At 36.2% G+C, this 15,733-nt stretch overlaps 1 pseudogene; it reads left to right on the top strand.

Annotated features, from left to right (window-relative positions):
* On the top strand, window positions 1-742 carry LOC114704142 (annotated as a pseudogene).
* The last annotated feature ends 14,991 nt before the right edge of the window (window positions 743-15,733 follow it).

Raw genomic sequence — 15,733 nt, 5'->3', positions numbered from 1 at the left:
ATGGCGATGGGCAGCGGCGGTGCAGGCTCGGAGCAGGAGGACGCAGTGCTGTTCCCAGAGTGATGATTCTGACATTTGGGATGATACGGCATTGATAAACGCTTATGATAAAGCGGTAGCTTCCTTTAAGCATGCTCTAAAGAATGGTGACATTTGTGAAACTTCAGATAAGCCAAAAGGCACAGCCAGAAGAAAACCTGCTAAGAAGAATAAAAACCAAAAGAAGAATACCATGCCTCCCTTGAAACAGTAGGAAGTTGGTGACAAATGTTCTGCCATTTGGTCAGAAGACTGCTGTGTTTACCCAGCTACAGTTACTTCCATTGATTTCAAGAGAGAAACCTGTGTTGTGGTTTATGCTGGATATGGAAACAGAGAGGAGCAACATCTGTCTGATCTCCTTTTCCCAACCTGTGAAGTAGCTAATCATGCAGAACAGAGCACTCAGGAGAATGAAAGTCAAGCTTCAACAGACACAGTGAAAACTCCTCCAGATCTCTTGGAAGTAAATCACACAGCAAGACCAAAGCTGCTGCATGAAACTCATTTCTCCCTCCACCACCCGCAATGCCAGGGTCAGGATTGGGACCAGGAAAGGGTTTCAGACAAAATAAAAAAGAAGGAAAGCGCTCACATACAAATTAAACAGTTCAGCTCTCTGCCAAGGAGATGGTATGTTGGTGTCCCTGGTTGATATGAACAGACGTCTCATCGTCATCTTGGGGACTCTTGGCTAAGTGATGTCATCACCATTGTTTTCCCGTTCTGGGTCCAGGCCTAACTCACCAATGGGGTGTGTTTAGAGGACGATCACTTTGAGGAACAGAATGGTGGAACTGTGAGCACATGGAAGTCAGTCTTCCAAAGCTGTGACTGAGCACACTTGTACAATTGTAACTCCCTTAGTGTGTCAAGATTTTTATTCATGCCTTTACAAATAAAAATTCTTGTTTGAAATATTTTCCCTTGGGATAAAAAAAAGAATCAAAAAATTGTGAGATTAGTGGCAATAGAAAAGTCTCTTATTTTTGGTTTCCTTCTTTCCCATATCAGATGGCTCTTCTGATTTGATACAGAGATTTTGCATTTTCTTTTAACAGTTATGCTTAGGTTTAGAGAAAGAGAGAGCCATTCTCCAACTCCAGCCAGCTTTAATTTTTAATTTAACTAGGACTCTATAAAGACCATTTGTGTCAAGTGTCTGTATAGAAGAGCAGAAACAAACATTTAGGAAGACTTATGAAATTTTATATGTGATATAACAATAGGCCAGTTTACTCTTTTTCTTGGGACTTTTTTTTTGATGATTTGCCCTTTTTCTTCAGATGTCTCATTTATCCAGTGTTCTTCAGATTCCTTAGCCTTCATTCTCCTAAAAGACAAAAACAAAATCCTTCCCCAAGCCTAACTTGGGGGAGGTTCCATTTTGGCAACTTATTTCTGACCAAAATAGAAGCACTTGTTAGTGTTATAAATTAGTTTAAATTAGTGTTCATGCTGGTTGATGAACTATCACCTCTTCTAATTAAGAGGTCTCTCTTATTCAAATCAAACCGTTATCAATTTTGGTGATATCCATAGCTTTTCTTCTCCTGAAGAAACAAAAGCAAAACCTCATCCCCAATGTAATACATGTCCTGGTTTCCATTCTGAGGTCAGCACATCTTTAAAATATGCAGGCTGATTTAATTCTACAGTTTTTTTTTACTTTACTATCCAAAATATATCCACAGTTGTTGTTCCTTTCTCATTAGCATTGAGAAAATACAAAGTTATTAGAGCATTATGTAATCTATTTCTGAGTTATTTTTATTACCCCTTTCTATTTACTTAGCATATCCTTCAGAGTTTGATTTGATCTTTCTATGGTTGCTTGGCCTGTAAGATTGTGTAATATACCTATAATGTGCTTTATATTGTAAGAAGCAAAAAACTGTTTCATTTTAACAGAGACATGTGCTGGAGCATTGTCAGTTTTCATTTGTACAGATATAACAATGATGGCCATAACTTCTAGCAAATATGTGCTTACAGAATCAGCTTTTTTGGAACTCAGAGCAGTTGCCCATTGAAAATTTGAATAGGTATCAAAGGTATGGTGTACATATTTCAACTTTTCAAATTCTGCAAAATGAAACACGTCCATCTGCCAGAATTCATTTCTCTGAGTACCCTTTGGGTTACATCCTGCTGGTAGTGGAGTCTTATAGTAAAAGGAACAAGTAGGACATTTCCGTATAATTTCCTTGGCTTGTTCCCAGGTTATGGGAAAATTCTTTTTTTAAACCCTTACTATTGACATGATTTTTTTTTATGAAATTCTGAGGCCTACAGCACATTGCCTACCAATAGTTTATCTATTTTGTCATTACCTTGTGCTAGAGGGCTGGCAGAACCATATGGGATCAGATATGAGTTATATATAAGAGATGCTTTCTATTCCTGATTATATCTTGTAACTGAATAAATAATGAAGTTAATTATGACTCATCAGGGATAAATTCTGCAGTCTCAATATATAAGACTACTCTTTCAGCATATTCAGTCAGTCACTATGTTGAGAGATCCCAAAAAATCCATTAATGCCATCAGAATAGCATACAATTCCAATTTTTGAACCAAATTATAAGGACTTTGAACCACTTTACTTAAATTTTCTGATTTGTAATCTGCCTTTCCTTGTTTGTTTGCATATGTATAAAATGTAGGGGCTCCAGATATGGATGTTTCCAATAAAATGCAAGGCATGATCCAATCAGCTTTCTTAATAAGTTGAATTCCATCACGTTGGGGATATTTGCTATTAATCTCTCCCAAAAAAATTACTTCAAGCTCTTTGACAAGATTCACTTTCTGCCTATAATTTGTCAATTTCATCATTAATTAAAGGTGCTACAATTTCTGCTGGGTCTATTCCTGCTAACTGACAAAGTCTCAATTTTCCTATTAAAATCAAGTTGGAGATCTTTTCCACATAAGTTTTTAATTTTTTTATGTTGACAAATTTCTAAATGGTCTTATTAAATAACAAACATGGAAATTTGAGTTAAAGCCTTAAAGAGATCAGAGAAAGACAGAAAGCCACCAGCTAACCTCACCTCATGAACACCACAGCTTCCAAGGGGCATGACTTCCTGTCTACCCAGAATTATATGCCTTGCTTTTCTGCCCTCTCATTGTGTCTTAGCCCAGCTACCTCACTTCTTCTTCCTACACTACTCTGTCACTGTCTGCCTGTCTGTACAGACCTCCAGGTCTCTATGGTTGGTACTGGGATTAAAGTCATGTGTCACCACACTTGGCTCTGTTCCCTAGTGTGGCCTTGAACACACACAGAGATCCTGCCTTCTAGGATTAAGGATGTGTCCTGCCTTACTTCTTAGTTTACTTAAAATGGCTGGCCTTTTCCCCTGATCTCCAGGCAAACTTTATTTTTTAAAGCACAAATAAAATATCACCACATTTCAACACAAATAAAATATCATCATACTACTAATTGGCAAAGTCTCAATTTTCCTTTTAAAATCATGTCAGATCTTATCCACGTAAGTTTTTAATGTTTTACTCTGTTTATTTGAGTAGAGAAATATCTACTCCAAATACAATATTTTCCCTCTGCATTAAAATTCCTGTAGGAGTATGCTTAGAGGGTAAAATAACCAAAATGAAATCAAGCTTTGAATACATACGAACCACATGTGCATTCTGTGCTATCTTTTCCACCAAGGCCAATTTTCTCTCAGCTTCAGCTGATAATTCTCTTGGACTATTTAAGTCCTTGTCCCCTCTAAGATTTTAAACAAATTACTCAATTCATCATTTTTCACCCCAACAGCAGTCTGTAGATGGGAAATCTCTCCAAATAATTGTTGAAAGTCATTGAGAGTCCATAATCAATCTCTCCTAATTTGCACCTTTTGGGGTCTAATTTTTGTAGACCTATTTTATATCCTAAATAACTAACAGAATCTCCTCTTTCTATCTATTCAGGAGCAACTTGTAATCTCCAGCAAGGCAAAATTTTCTTTACTTCTTCAAATATTTCTTTCTATGATATCTGCATTTGAATCAGCTAGTAAAATATCATACATGTAATAATAAAGTATAGATTTAGGAAATTGTTTATGTAGAACTTTCAATGGCTGTCATATAAAATATTGGTACAGGGTTGGGCTATTTAACATTCCCTGTGGGAGAACCCTCCGATGATAGCTCTTACTTGGTTGAGAATCATTATAAGGAGGCACCATGAAGGCAAATCAGTTTCTGTCTTTTTCTTGTATGGGTATTGAGAAGAAACAGTTTTTTAAATCAATAACTATAAGAGGCTATCCTTTAGGTAACAGAGTAGTCAAATGAATTCCAGATTATAGAGAGCTCATTGGCTGAATTATCTTGTTAATTGCTCTTAGGTTTGTTACCACTCCCCACTTACTAGATTTCTTTTTAATAACAAATACAGGAGAATTCCAATGGCTGGTTGATTCTTCAATATGCTAAGCATTTAACTGCACTTGTACCAGCTCTTCCAAGGCCTGCAGTTTCTCTGCTGTTAAAGGCCATTGCTGATCCCATACAGGCTTATCTGTTAACCATTTTAAAGGTAGAGCTGTTGGCATCTTTGAAAGATCAGCAGCTGTTGTGCCCCATTCTTGTACAATCTGGATGGCTGGTGACTGGTTTTTTTTTATAATATCTTCTAATATTTTTCTCAGAAACATGTGTTAGTTTATGGTTTGTTTCTGAGGTTGAAGGAATGTTAATCTGGGTATTCCATTGTTGTAACAAATCATGGCCCCATAAATTCATACCTATGTTAAGCACATATGACTTTAATTTTTTTCTGTCCTTTTGGCCCTATACATTTGACATGTGTTGCCCTCTGTTTCACTTGAGATAATGTTACAATCCCTAACAGCTGAACTTTTAATTCCTAAAGAGGCCAATTTGGATGCCAAGATTCTGGTGCAATTATTGTTACATCCGCACCTGTTTCTACAAGACCTTCCAAGAGAATGTCATTTATTTCTGTTTTTAATTTGGGTCTTTGTTCATTTATAGAAGTTTGCCAAAAAATTTGCTTCATGCTTTTTCCTGAATTTTCTGTTCTTTCTGCTATAGCTGTCCTATCACCCTGAACAGTATGGGTTTTTGTTGTTGTTGTTTTTATAATAGGCATTTGGTTATTTAATTGCTGTGGGAAGGGATTTCTTCTATGATAGCAGGAAATGACTCAACTGAATTTGCCATAGGGGCTTGTAGGAGGCCCCTCAGGGAGTTTCTCAACAGCAAAGGTAAAGGATTACCTTGTATGTCCCTTGTTGATCTATATTTCTTAGTCCAATATTTGCCTTTACCATACTTTCAGCATAATTCAGAAGGGAGGAACATTCTATTTCTATTTTTTCTTGAAGAAACATTGTTTCTAGGAATGCCCTGTTTATAGTCCCTTTTTAGGTGACCTTCTTTACCCCAATTAAAGAATCTGACATTATTATTTACTTCAAACCTGTGGATATAACCTCTCCTATCCAAGTATCATCATAGTCATGAGATTCAATATTAATTTTATCTCTGATCCATTCCTCCAAGAGTACTGATCTTGCCTTTAACAGCCTAATTACCCCCTTTTCATGCTGCATTGGCATTTTCAAAAGCCAGAGACTCAATTATTATCTGCTAGCTTCTGAATTTGGTATCATTCTATTTATTTCTGAAGACAACCTTTGTAAGAAATACATGAAGATTTATTTGGGGCCCTGTATAACGTTTGCAAATGACTCAGTTTTCTTTCCTGCTCTTTCAGTTCTGTCCCACATATTTGTGGCTGCCCTGGGGCATAGAATTAGGGTGTAGTCATCATATAAAGATGTCTTTGTATATCAGTGTAATTGCCTTCTCCAAGAAGTTGATCTTGGGAAATTTCCATACCTCTAGCCCTATATTATTGTCCAATTGTCTTAGCCTCATCTTTCCACCAGGTTCTCCACTGTAACTGTGGACTGACCTCTAGGACAGCTGTAACCAAGTCTTTCCAGTCCTGAGGGAAAATTCTATTACAATTTGACCACAAGTTTAACATCTGTTTTACAAATGGAGAATGTATACCATATGATACTATAGCTTCTTTAAATCTCCCCAAATCTAACATTTTCACTGGAGTCCAGTTAGTTTGTATACAGCCTTGAGCATTTGGCAGTTCCTGTAATGTTACTGGATAGATTATGTCTGGCTGTTTCCAAATCTTAGGCTGTTTCTCTGTAACCATTAATTCGATGCTGAGATAGGTTCACCTTTAAATTCCTCTGTCTGGGTCTGAATATCTCTATGATTTGTTTTAACAAGTTTTTCTAAAACTATTATCTTGGCACTCGAATTAACCAACATTTTTAATGCTATAACAAAAATGATCCAACAAATAATATTTATAATTGATGTTATGTAAATCCCATCAACATTAATTATCCTCTCATTTAATTATTTCATTTTTAGACTACTTAATGTGTTAAGAAACACAGACCAAATTCCCTTAAAAATGTTTTCCATTTTTAATGTGGGAAATATTTCTCTTCTAACTAATTTTTGCCTGTAAGAGCTTTTAATTGACTCACGAAGTCTGCTAATTGCATAGAACAGTAGAAGTCCAAGTTTCAAATCAGCTATCTAGTATGGTAGTTCAAGATGGGAATCCAGAGAGAGCCCACAATCCACCAGGAGAAAAGAAGCCAATGGAGTGGAGACTCCAGTTGTGTGTAGCTCGGGCCTGAGCCAGGAGTCTGTAAGGCCACTGGCAGTGGCTTTTTGTGAATTCATGCCACAAACATTAGGGCACCAGTTGTAAGATGAATTGCTAAAGAGTCTAATTAATAAAAAAAACCTGGCACCATATATGAGGTAAAAACAGAGATCAGGAAATAGAAGAAGCCACAGTCAATCTCACCTCCCCAACTCTTCAGTTTCCAAAGAGGCCTACTTCCTGTATACCCACACCTATATGCTTTTCTGTCCCTGCACTCTTACTTCCTCTCTCCAGCTAGCTACATCACTTCCTCTTTTTGCCCAGCTCTATCACTTCCTATCTTTCTGTCCAGTCCTCCAGACCTCTATGGCAGTGCTGGGATTAAAGGCATATGCTATCATTACCTTTACTTCTATGTTTAATATAGTGGCTGGCTTTAATCTCCAGATAACCTTTATTGGGGGCACACAAATAAAATATCACCGCAAGGTGCTTGCCACCAAACCTGAGAATCAGAGTTTCATCCTAGTACTCACATGATGGAAAGAGACAACTGACTTCTGAAAGTTGCCCTCTGACTTCCACATGTGTGCAGTTTCTTGAGATCATGCCTATAGGGCACAAATTCCTGCCTATGCATGTACACACACACACAAACACACACACACACACACACACACACTTAAAAGAAAACCAGCATAATGAAGAATTACAATTGGAAAAGCTTTTTAATTTTTTTAAAAACACAGTTGTAAACATCGTGCTTGTGGTCCTCATCTTCATGTTGTTAAAATCTAATTATATATCTAAGGTATAATCTATGAGAGAGATAATAGTTATGACTAATAATTATGAAACTTGAAATAGTGCTTCAAAATGCCAGGGGATATGTTAAATATCTTTGTATTTTCTTATTCCTAACTTTTAACTATCCTGTGTAAGGAATTATTTTTCTCTCTTTGCATAAAGTAGGTGAGGTGTTGTTTTATACTGCAGCTTAGGATTTCCTGGAACTCATGAGAATTGTCCTACCTCCATTATGTGTTAGGATTATAAATTTGAAACATCATGCTAGCTGAAAAGTTATGTTTCTATTCCCACCACCCAACTATGTAAATTAATCACAGAGGAATAGAGGCTTGTCAAAAATTGATGAGCTACTAATTTATATGGTTTAAATTCAAGCTGATGCTAGAGCTGATATCATAGTGTGTGTTACTACCCAATGCCATCAGATAGCTGCTATTTATGATTTTATAGTTTCAATGTTTTTTGGAGATGAGTGAGAGTAAAAAGTCATGAATAAATGTGTGCATCATTCTCTTTTTATCCATCTCAGATGACTTAACGTTTAACCCCAATGTTGTGATTTATCAAGACATTATTTACTGCATTTGTTCAAATATCTATCTCTCAGCATGGGCATTAGTAACTTGCTGTGTGGTTGTTAATTTCAATCACTTTACATTAGGTCAAGCTGCCAAGTTCACCAGTGAGATGTAATGTGTCTCCAAAATAAATGCTGCTTTAGGAAAGATTTTCTGTCAATCATTATGTTCTTCACAGTGTTTTTAATGAGCCAACACAAGTTACAGAAAATTGCCCAGTCAGATTCATCAAGTAGATCCTTCCACATTTGTAACCTAGTCAATTAATTCAAAACATTAGTAGCCTAGTCAAGAATTACAGCTAGAAATAATGATTGTTCCAAGTTAATACAGGAGAGTTAAAAAGACAACTTCAAAAACTATTGCCCAAAGAAAAGTTCTTTAAGTATTAGTAATAAGGAGAATTATTGTTGGCACAAGCCAAAAACTTATTTCAAACAGCCTAGTGCTAGACTTTACTTATGCTATTTTTTGTTGGAACAGGAGCTTAACCTGAAGACAACATGGTTGACTTCTGTACACTTCCTAATAACAATTTTGTTATTATCTTTGGAGCTATATTTGAATAATTGAAAAAAGTTCCAGGAGTCTCTTAGATTATGTATTTTTAATATATGCTTTAAAGTTAGATTTGTTTTATTAGTAGTAGGAGTAGTAATGGTAGTAGTAGCATTCATTTTGTATTCCTCATTGCACCATCAACACAGTACAGTTACACACTCAGGACACATATACAGTGAAAGCTATGGCTTCAGTGCAATTCATTTGGAGTTTCATTACGTTTTAAATAACAAATTTTAAGACTACACAAAAGACAATCAGATATTTGAAATCGTCTGTCAATTATATTATTGTTCCATTTACTTTTATTTTAGTGGTTTTATTGAGACATAACTTATACACCATAAAGCTTAGCCATTTAAAGTATATATTTCAGTAGCTTTTAGTATATTTACACAGATGCACATCCATAACTATAATGAATTTGAGAGAATTTCTGTCACCTCAAAAAGAAAAATATATTTGATCTGGAGAGTTGCCTCAGTGGTTAAGCCCTCTTACTGCTTTTTCAGAAGACCTAAAATTGATTTCCCATCACACACACATGGTGACTCATAACCATCCATAACCCCATTTCCAGGGTATTTGACACCCTCTTCTGACCTCCAAGGATGCCAGGCATGAATGTGGCATAAATATATACATGTAGACAGGACACTGATACACATAAAATAAATAAAATATATCTTTAAAAAATCAAAACAGAAACTTTATATGCATTAACTCTAAATTCCTATTCTCTGACTTCTGGGAAACACTAATCTGTTTTGTCTCCACAAAGTTGCTATTCTAAACATGTAAAAGGTTGAATTAATATGTAGCTCTCTTTGTCTTCTTTTAACTTAGATTAATGTTTTTAAGTTTCATATTGTAGCATGTATCATTAATCAATTTTTATGGCTAAGTAATATTCCATTCTTTAAATAATATCCATGAATCTGTTGATTGACATTTGTATTGCTTTGGCTATTTGGTCACTGTGAGTAATGTTCTGTTGCTATGAAGTACATTTATGAAATTTATGTGAACATAAATTTTCATTTCTTTTGAACATATCCTCACACATGCAATTTTTTTGCTCTTATAAAATTCTAAATTTAACATTTGGCAAAGTTGTAGATTTCTCCCCCGTTTTATATTCCTCCTATCAATTCAAGAGGGTCCCAGTTTTTCAGATCTCCAAAACTTTGCTATTGCCTGCTTTAAAACAAAACAAAATAAGTTGTCCTCATTGGAGTGAGGTGTACTACATTAAACATTCCATTTGTATTTTCTCACTGAGTAATAACAATGGTAATTTACTTGTTTTTTTTTTAAAAAAAAAAAAACTGGGCTACCCTGAAAGTCAAGTTCATCATTTTTTTTATGTTACATATGATTTTGGTATTATATCTAACAGTCTATTCTCAAAAAAGAAATCCTTCTTTGATGCTAGTAACACATGAATTTGATCTATATTTTTTTGGTACTTCTTTCTTAGCAAGATATAATTATGTTCCACTTTTTAATGTGCTGCATTTTCTCAATCATTACATTCTATTTGTAATTATTTTCCATGAGAGGTCTTCTTTATTCATGTATTACTTATAAACATGTTATTCTCAAGTAAATAGATATTTTCCTCTCTCTCTCTCTCTCTCTCTCTCTCTCTCTCTCTCTCTCTCTCTCTCTCTCTCTCTCTCTGTGTGTGTGTGTGTGTGTGTGTATACTATTACCATACTTCAAGCAATTACCATTCTTTGAAATCTGTTGAGATACATTCATTTATGTGCCAAGATATGGTCTTTTTTGGTGATTATATTTTATTTTACAGGGGTGAGTTATTCCAAGTATGCCAATTAGAAATATTTTGTTGGCTTTACTGTTCACTTCTTTGATACACTTGCTGATTTTCTAATGTACATGAATTGCTGGTAACAGGACACTGATTTTTTTTCAAATATTTCTTTCTTCTCTTCTTCCTAGACTCTGACAACACAAGTTTTATATTTGTTATTGTTTCAAAGCCCTGTGCTATTTTTTCCACTTTCTGATTTCCTGTTCTCTTCACAGTTGAGATAAATTCCAGATTGCGTAAGTTGTAATAATCTGTCCTGTCCTTAAATTCACTGCTTTTATCCTCTGCCGTCACCAGTCAAACATTAAGCCCACTTATTGAACTTTTTTTTCTTACATTTCAGTTCTATGATGTCGATTTGACTCCTTTTTACAGCTTCTATTTTTATGATGGTTGCTTTAGAAACCTTGTCAGATAATGCCAAGATATGATTCATCTTGGTGTTGTTATCAGATGATTGTCTTTTTTTCCTCATTCATGCTGCAATTTTCTTGGCTATTAACATGACAAAAGATTTCTTATTATATTGTAGACATTGTAGATATTATGAGACACTGAATCCTATTTAATCACCTCTTTTTAGAAAGCAATCACCTATTTCAGTGTAGCATGAGAACAGTGTACTGTACTTGTTCTTTTTCTCACTGTATCTCACCAACACCATATGGTCACAAGTAGTCAAAGTTGTCTTATTTCATGTGTGTGCAGTATAGGGGTAACTTTTACCTTGGTCCTGTAGACATGACTTTGGTGAAAGTAGGTCACAGACTTAACCCCTTATTTCATGTGTGAGATATAAGCTCTGTTTTCCACTGGAGCCTGATTATACTACCCAAAATAAATGGAGAGAACTGTTTCACACCACTCTGTGAGGGAACAGAAGCTCACTCTTCACATACTTCACTGATAAAAGAGAAAGAGAACTAAACCTAGCCCTACTTCCTTACCATTCCATTCATTTTCATGGCACTGGTTGAAGACAAAATCTTAGCTCCCTAGTGGGTACTATTGACATTAGGGACTTGGAGAAAAATGAAGTGGATACTCGTTGCAACTTGCACTACCTTGGTTTAGTTTTGTTGATCTCAGGAAAAGAAATGGTTTAGATCACTACTGGATCCCATAACTACCAGAGTCACTACTCTTGATTAGGAATGTCTAATAGGAATGCAGCAATTAGACAACCTGCAACTATCAGGCAGTGTTGGAAGACTAGGTCCCTGAGCAACCCTGCCAACACTATCTTGGCAGGAGAACTAGAGCATGTCTTGTTTTGAATGGGAGGAAAGTGAAAGTTCAAATGTCCTAATCAACCTCCTAACATTACACTGCAAGGAAATTCAAGTGCTGCCTGATTCCACCCGACAACAAACAATATTAGCTCCCGTCTCTAATCCAGGAAGAGTGAAGAAAATACTGTGCCACTCTGTATTCTTGTGTGTGTGTGTGTGTGTGTGTGTGTGTGTGTGTGTGTGTTTATTTTATTTTACAATATAATTTAGTTCTACATATCGGCCACCGATTCCCTTGTTCTCCCCCTCCCGGCCCCCTCCCCTTCCCCCCAGCCCACCCCCCATTCCCACCTCCTCCAGGACAAAGCCTCTCCTGAGAATTGAGGTCAACCTGGTAGATTCAGTCCAGGCAGGTCCAGTCCCCTCCTCCCAGATTGAGCCAAGCGTCCAGGTTTCAAACAGCTATCTATGTGGTAAAGAGAAGCATGAAGATTAACACACCCACTAAGCCCCCACTGAAATCCTAAAGAACAGCTTTTTTTTACAATTCATACTTGTTTGGGGTATGGGAATACTGCCTAGAGGTATTTTTAAGTTAGTAGACAACCCTTTCTCTAGTCCCTTGGCTTAGAGAAAGAACTCCTTTATTTTTAAGTTTTGTCTGTGCTTACTGAATCTAATATGAAACTCCCTGTCCAGGATCTATGAGAAGTAATAAAGAAACCTAAAGAGGTCAAGACCATGCTGTTCTTCAAGCCTCAACGTCCATAAATAATCTACTTTTTTTTCTAGTCTTCATAATTTCCTTGTTTTTGTTTGTTCTATTGTATCCAAGGATATAGAAAAAAAAAAAACATATGATCTTAAATGCAAGTGATGTGTCAAGTTGTATCATTTGAATTTATTTTTTCTTCTAGATAACATTTTTAAGTTTTCCTATAAATCAAGTTGACAGTGAAGTGCCTATTTGTAGTAAAAAATGCAAAAGGTCAGTGTTAGTAACATTTTCCCTGGAATATCTAAGAATATCAAAAACTGTATCTCTTTTATCCATGTGTCTTACAAACAGAAGAACGTGTTTTAGTGATCGCAAACAATGGATACAGTAGACTTGTTTTAGTGTATAATCATCTAAAAATAGCTGAGTCCATGATCTCAGAAAGAAAAAATAAGCAACCACAAAAAGCCCAATCATGTAATTAAATGGATAAGTTTTGCTAGAAAGAGTGGAGAAAGTGGTTTCCTTGTAGCTGATTTTATTTTATTTTATTTTATTTTATTTTATTTTATTTTATTTTATTTTTGGTTTTTCAAGACAGGGTTTCTCTGCGTAGCTTTGCGCCTTTCCTGGAGCTCACTTGGTAGCCCAGGCTGGCCTTGAACTCACAGAGATCCGCCTGCCTCTGCCTCCCGAGTGCTGGGATTAAAGGCGTGGGCCGCCACCACCGCCCGGCCTCTTGTAGCTGATTTTAAAGCAACATAAAAGCAAAACTATATTGTAAAACTATAAACATTTTCAAATTATGGGGCTGGAGAGATGGCTGAATGGTGAAGAGCACTGGCTGACCTTCCAAAGCAGATGGGTTTGATTCTCAGCACTCATGTGACCACTGACAACCATCTGTAACTGCAGTCCCCTGTGGTTTATCGCCTTCTTCTGGACTCCTCAGGCACTTTATGCACATGGTGCATAGACATACTTGAAAGTAGGATACCCATACACATAAAATAAAAATAAATAACATTTCCAAAACAAATCTCAAATTCAAATCCAAATGCTTCAAAAACCTCAGTTAAAAATAAAACCCAGTGCTGATTACATAGCTCAATGGGTAAAGAACTTCCTTTGCTAATATGAGGACCCGAGTTTAGATTCCCAGCATCCACATAAAAAAGATGAGTGCCAACATGAATTTTGGAGAGCCTCAAGAATTCCCCTCACTAGATGCAAAGCTATTGGCTGTTGATGACTACTCAGGAAGGGAGAATACATTTTCTTCAGGGATGCCCTACAAGCATGCACATTCTGACAGCACTGAACAGAGTCAATAGGTATTTAAAAAAAACAGTTGGGAAAGAAAGTGTGTGGGAGGAATATAAGTGTTGGAGGGGATGGACCAGGGATGGTTTTAATCAAAGTATGTTATATGCATTTATGTAATTATTAAATAATAATTAAAAATTCAACAACAACAAAAATAGTAAAAAGAAAAACTAAGATCAGAACAAATGGTTATCACACAAGCTTAACAAACAATCAAACAAAGCTGGATACAGGTGCACATACCTTTAATCCCAGTACTGGGGAAGCCAATGCAGGCAGATCCCTGGAGTTTGTTAGCTAGCCAGTCTACAAAAATTGATGAGTGTCAGTTTCAGTTGGAGGTACTGTCTCCAAAGCTAACTTGGAGAATGATAGAGGAAGACAGCCAACACTGACCTCTGGCCTCCACATGCACACATACACATGCATGCACATGTGCGTAATAAATAAATAAGTAAATAAATCCATACATCTCTACACATTTAAATTAGGGGTTTTAAAGCTAATTCCATGTAATCTGTGGAAGCAACACATAAGCCATAGAAATTAGAAAATTTTGAATCAATTTTTGACTTTTCTGCCTATCATAATAATAATAACATTATTGGCTTTAGGTCCCAAGATGTTAGCAACAGAAAGGGTAAAGCTAGTACTGTTCTTGTGCATGTAGCTCATCTAATATTCCTTGTCAAATTAATGGTGTATGTAATGATGTTAAGTATCTAGAGAAAAAGCTGGAAGTTGCTACCTTCACCTTTGTCTTCGGTGATCATTATTTTAAAAGCTAGCAAGAAACAGCATGAAATCAAAATTGGCAGCAGGATTGTTTTAGTTTCCATAATTCAATAGCTCAAGACAGATGCAGAAGAAGTGATTTTTCACATTAAAGTTTGCCCTGGAAAATGTAGGTCAGTGTTAGAGCAACTGCTTCACATGCAGTAGATGCTCGTTTCCATCCCTAGTACCACAAAAAATTTACTCTGGTGTTTTCTGACATCTCAGTTATGTCAGTTTAGTGTTTTAAAAATAAGTTGTGCTTAAGGAAAACATTAATTGGTTTTTGTGCATACATATTTGTATATAAATATACAATACAGTATATTTCTGAAATTTATGGTGCATTTCTATATGCAGTTTCTAGTATAGATTGAGTAAATTCTAAACCCTAGCTGTAGCAGGAATCTTAGAAGGTCTTATTAATAAAATCAAACCTGAGCCAGGTATTGGGGTGAACACTGGAAGATCAGAGAGACAGAACAAACCACAGCTAACCTCACCTGGCCAACTTCTCAGCTGGTCTTGTTTCCTCAGACTGGAGGCCTCTGAGTCCTCATCCAGAATGGGTCTCAGCTGAATTGCTGCTCAAAAGCCTGAAAGCTTAACCAGCCAAATGCTTCTTGTTTCTGGTCTTTATGCCTTATATACCTTTCTGCTTTCGGCCACCACTCCCTGAGATTAAAGGTTTGCTTTCTGGGATTAAAGGCATGAGTCACCATGCTTGGCTGTATCCTTGAACACATGGATTTCTGCCTCTAGAATGCTAGGATTAAAGATGCGAGTGCCACCATTTTCTAGCCTTTGTATCTAGTGGCTGTTCTGTCTCTGACCCCAGATAAGTTTATTAGGGTGCACAATATTTTGGGGAACACAATACCACCACACCTAACGTTTAACAAAGGTAATGGTATATGTACATATATATGTTTACATGACTTTTAGCAAAGTCAATGCTATATATACATATATACAATGATTGCAGTTAAATCAGCAATTATCTCATCACAATAAAATCTTAATCTTAGTTATTTTCATTTAAAAATTTGTGTATGTGTGGGGTCCTGTGCATGGCACAGCACATGTGTGTAAATCAGAGGATAACTTGCAAAAGTTGGTTCTCTCCTTCCACCATGTAGTTTCCACTGAGCCATCTTG

Source organism: Peromyscus leucopus, chromosome X (genome assembly GCF_004664715.2).
Source record: "Peromyscus leucopus breed LL Stock chromosome X, UCI_PerLeu_2.1, whole genome shotgun sequence".
Classification (NCBI taxonomy): Eukaryota; Metazoa; Chordata; class Mammalia; order Rodentia; family Cricetidae; genus Peromyscus; species Peromyscus leucopus.
The sequence above is the reverse complement of the archived record's forward strand: the minus strand, read 5'-3'. Positions and strand labels throughout refer to the sequence as shown.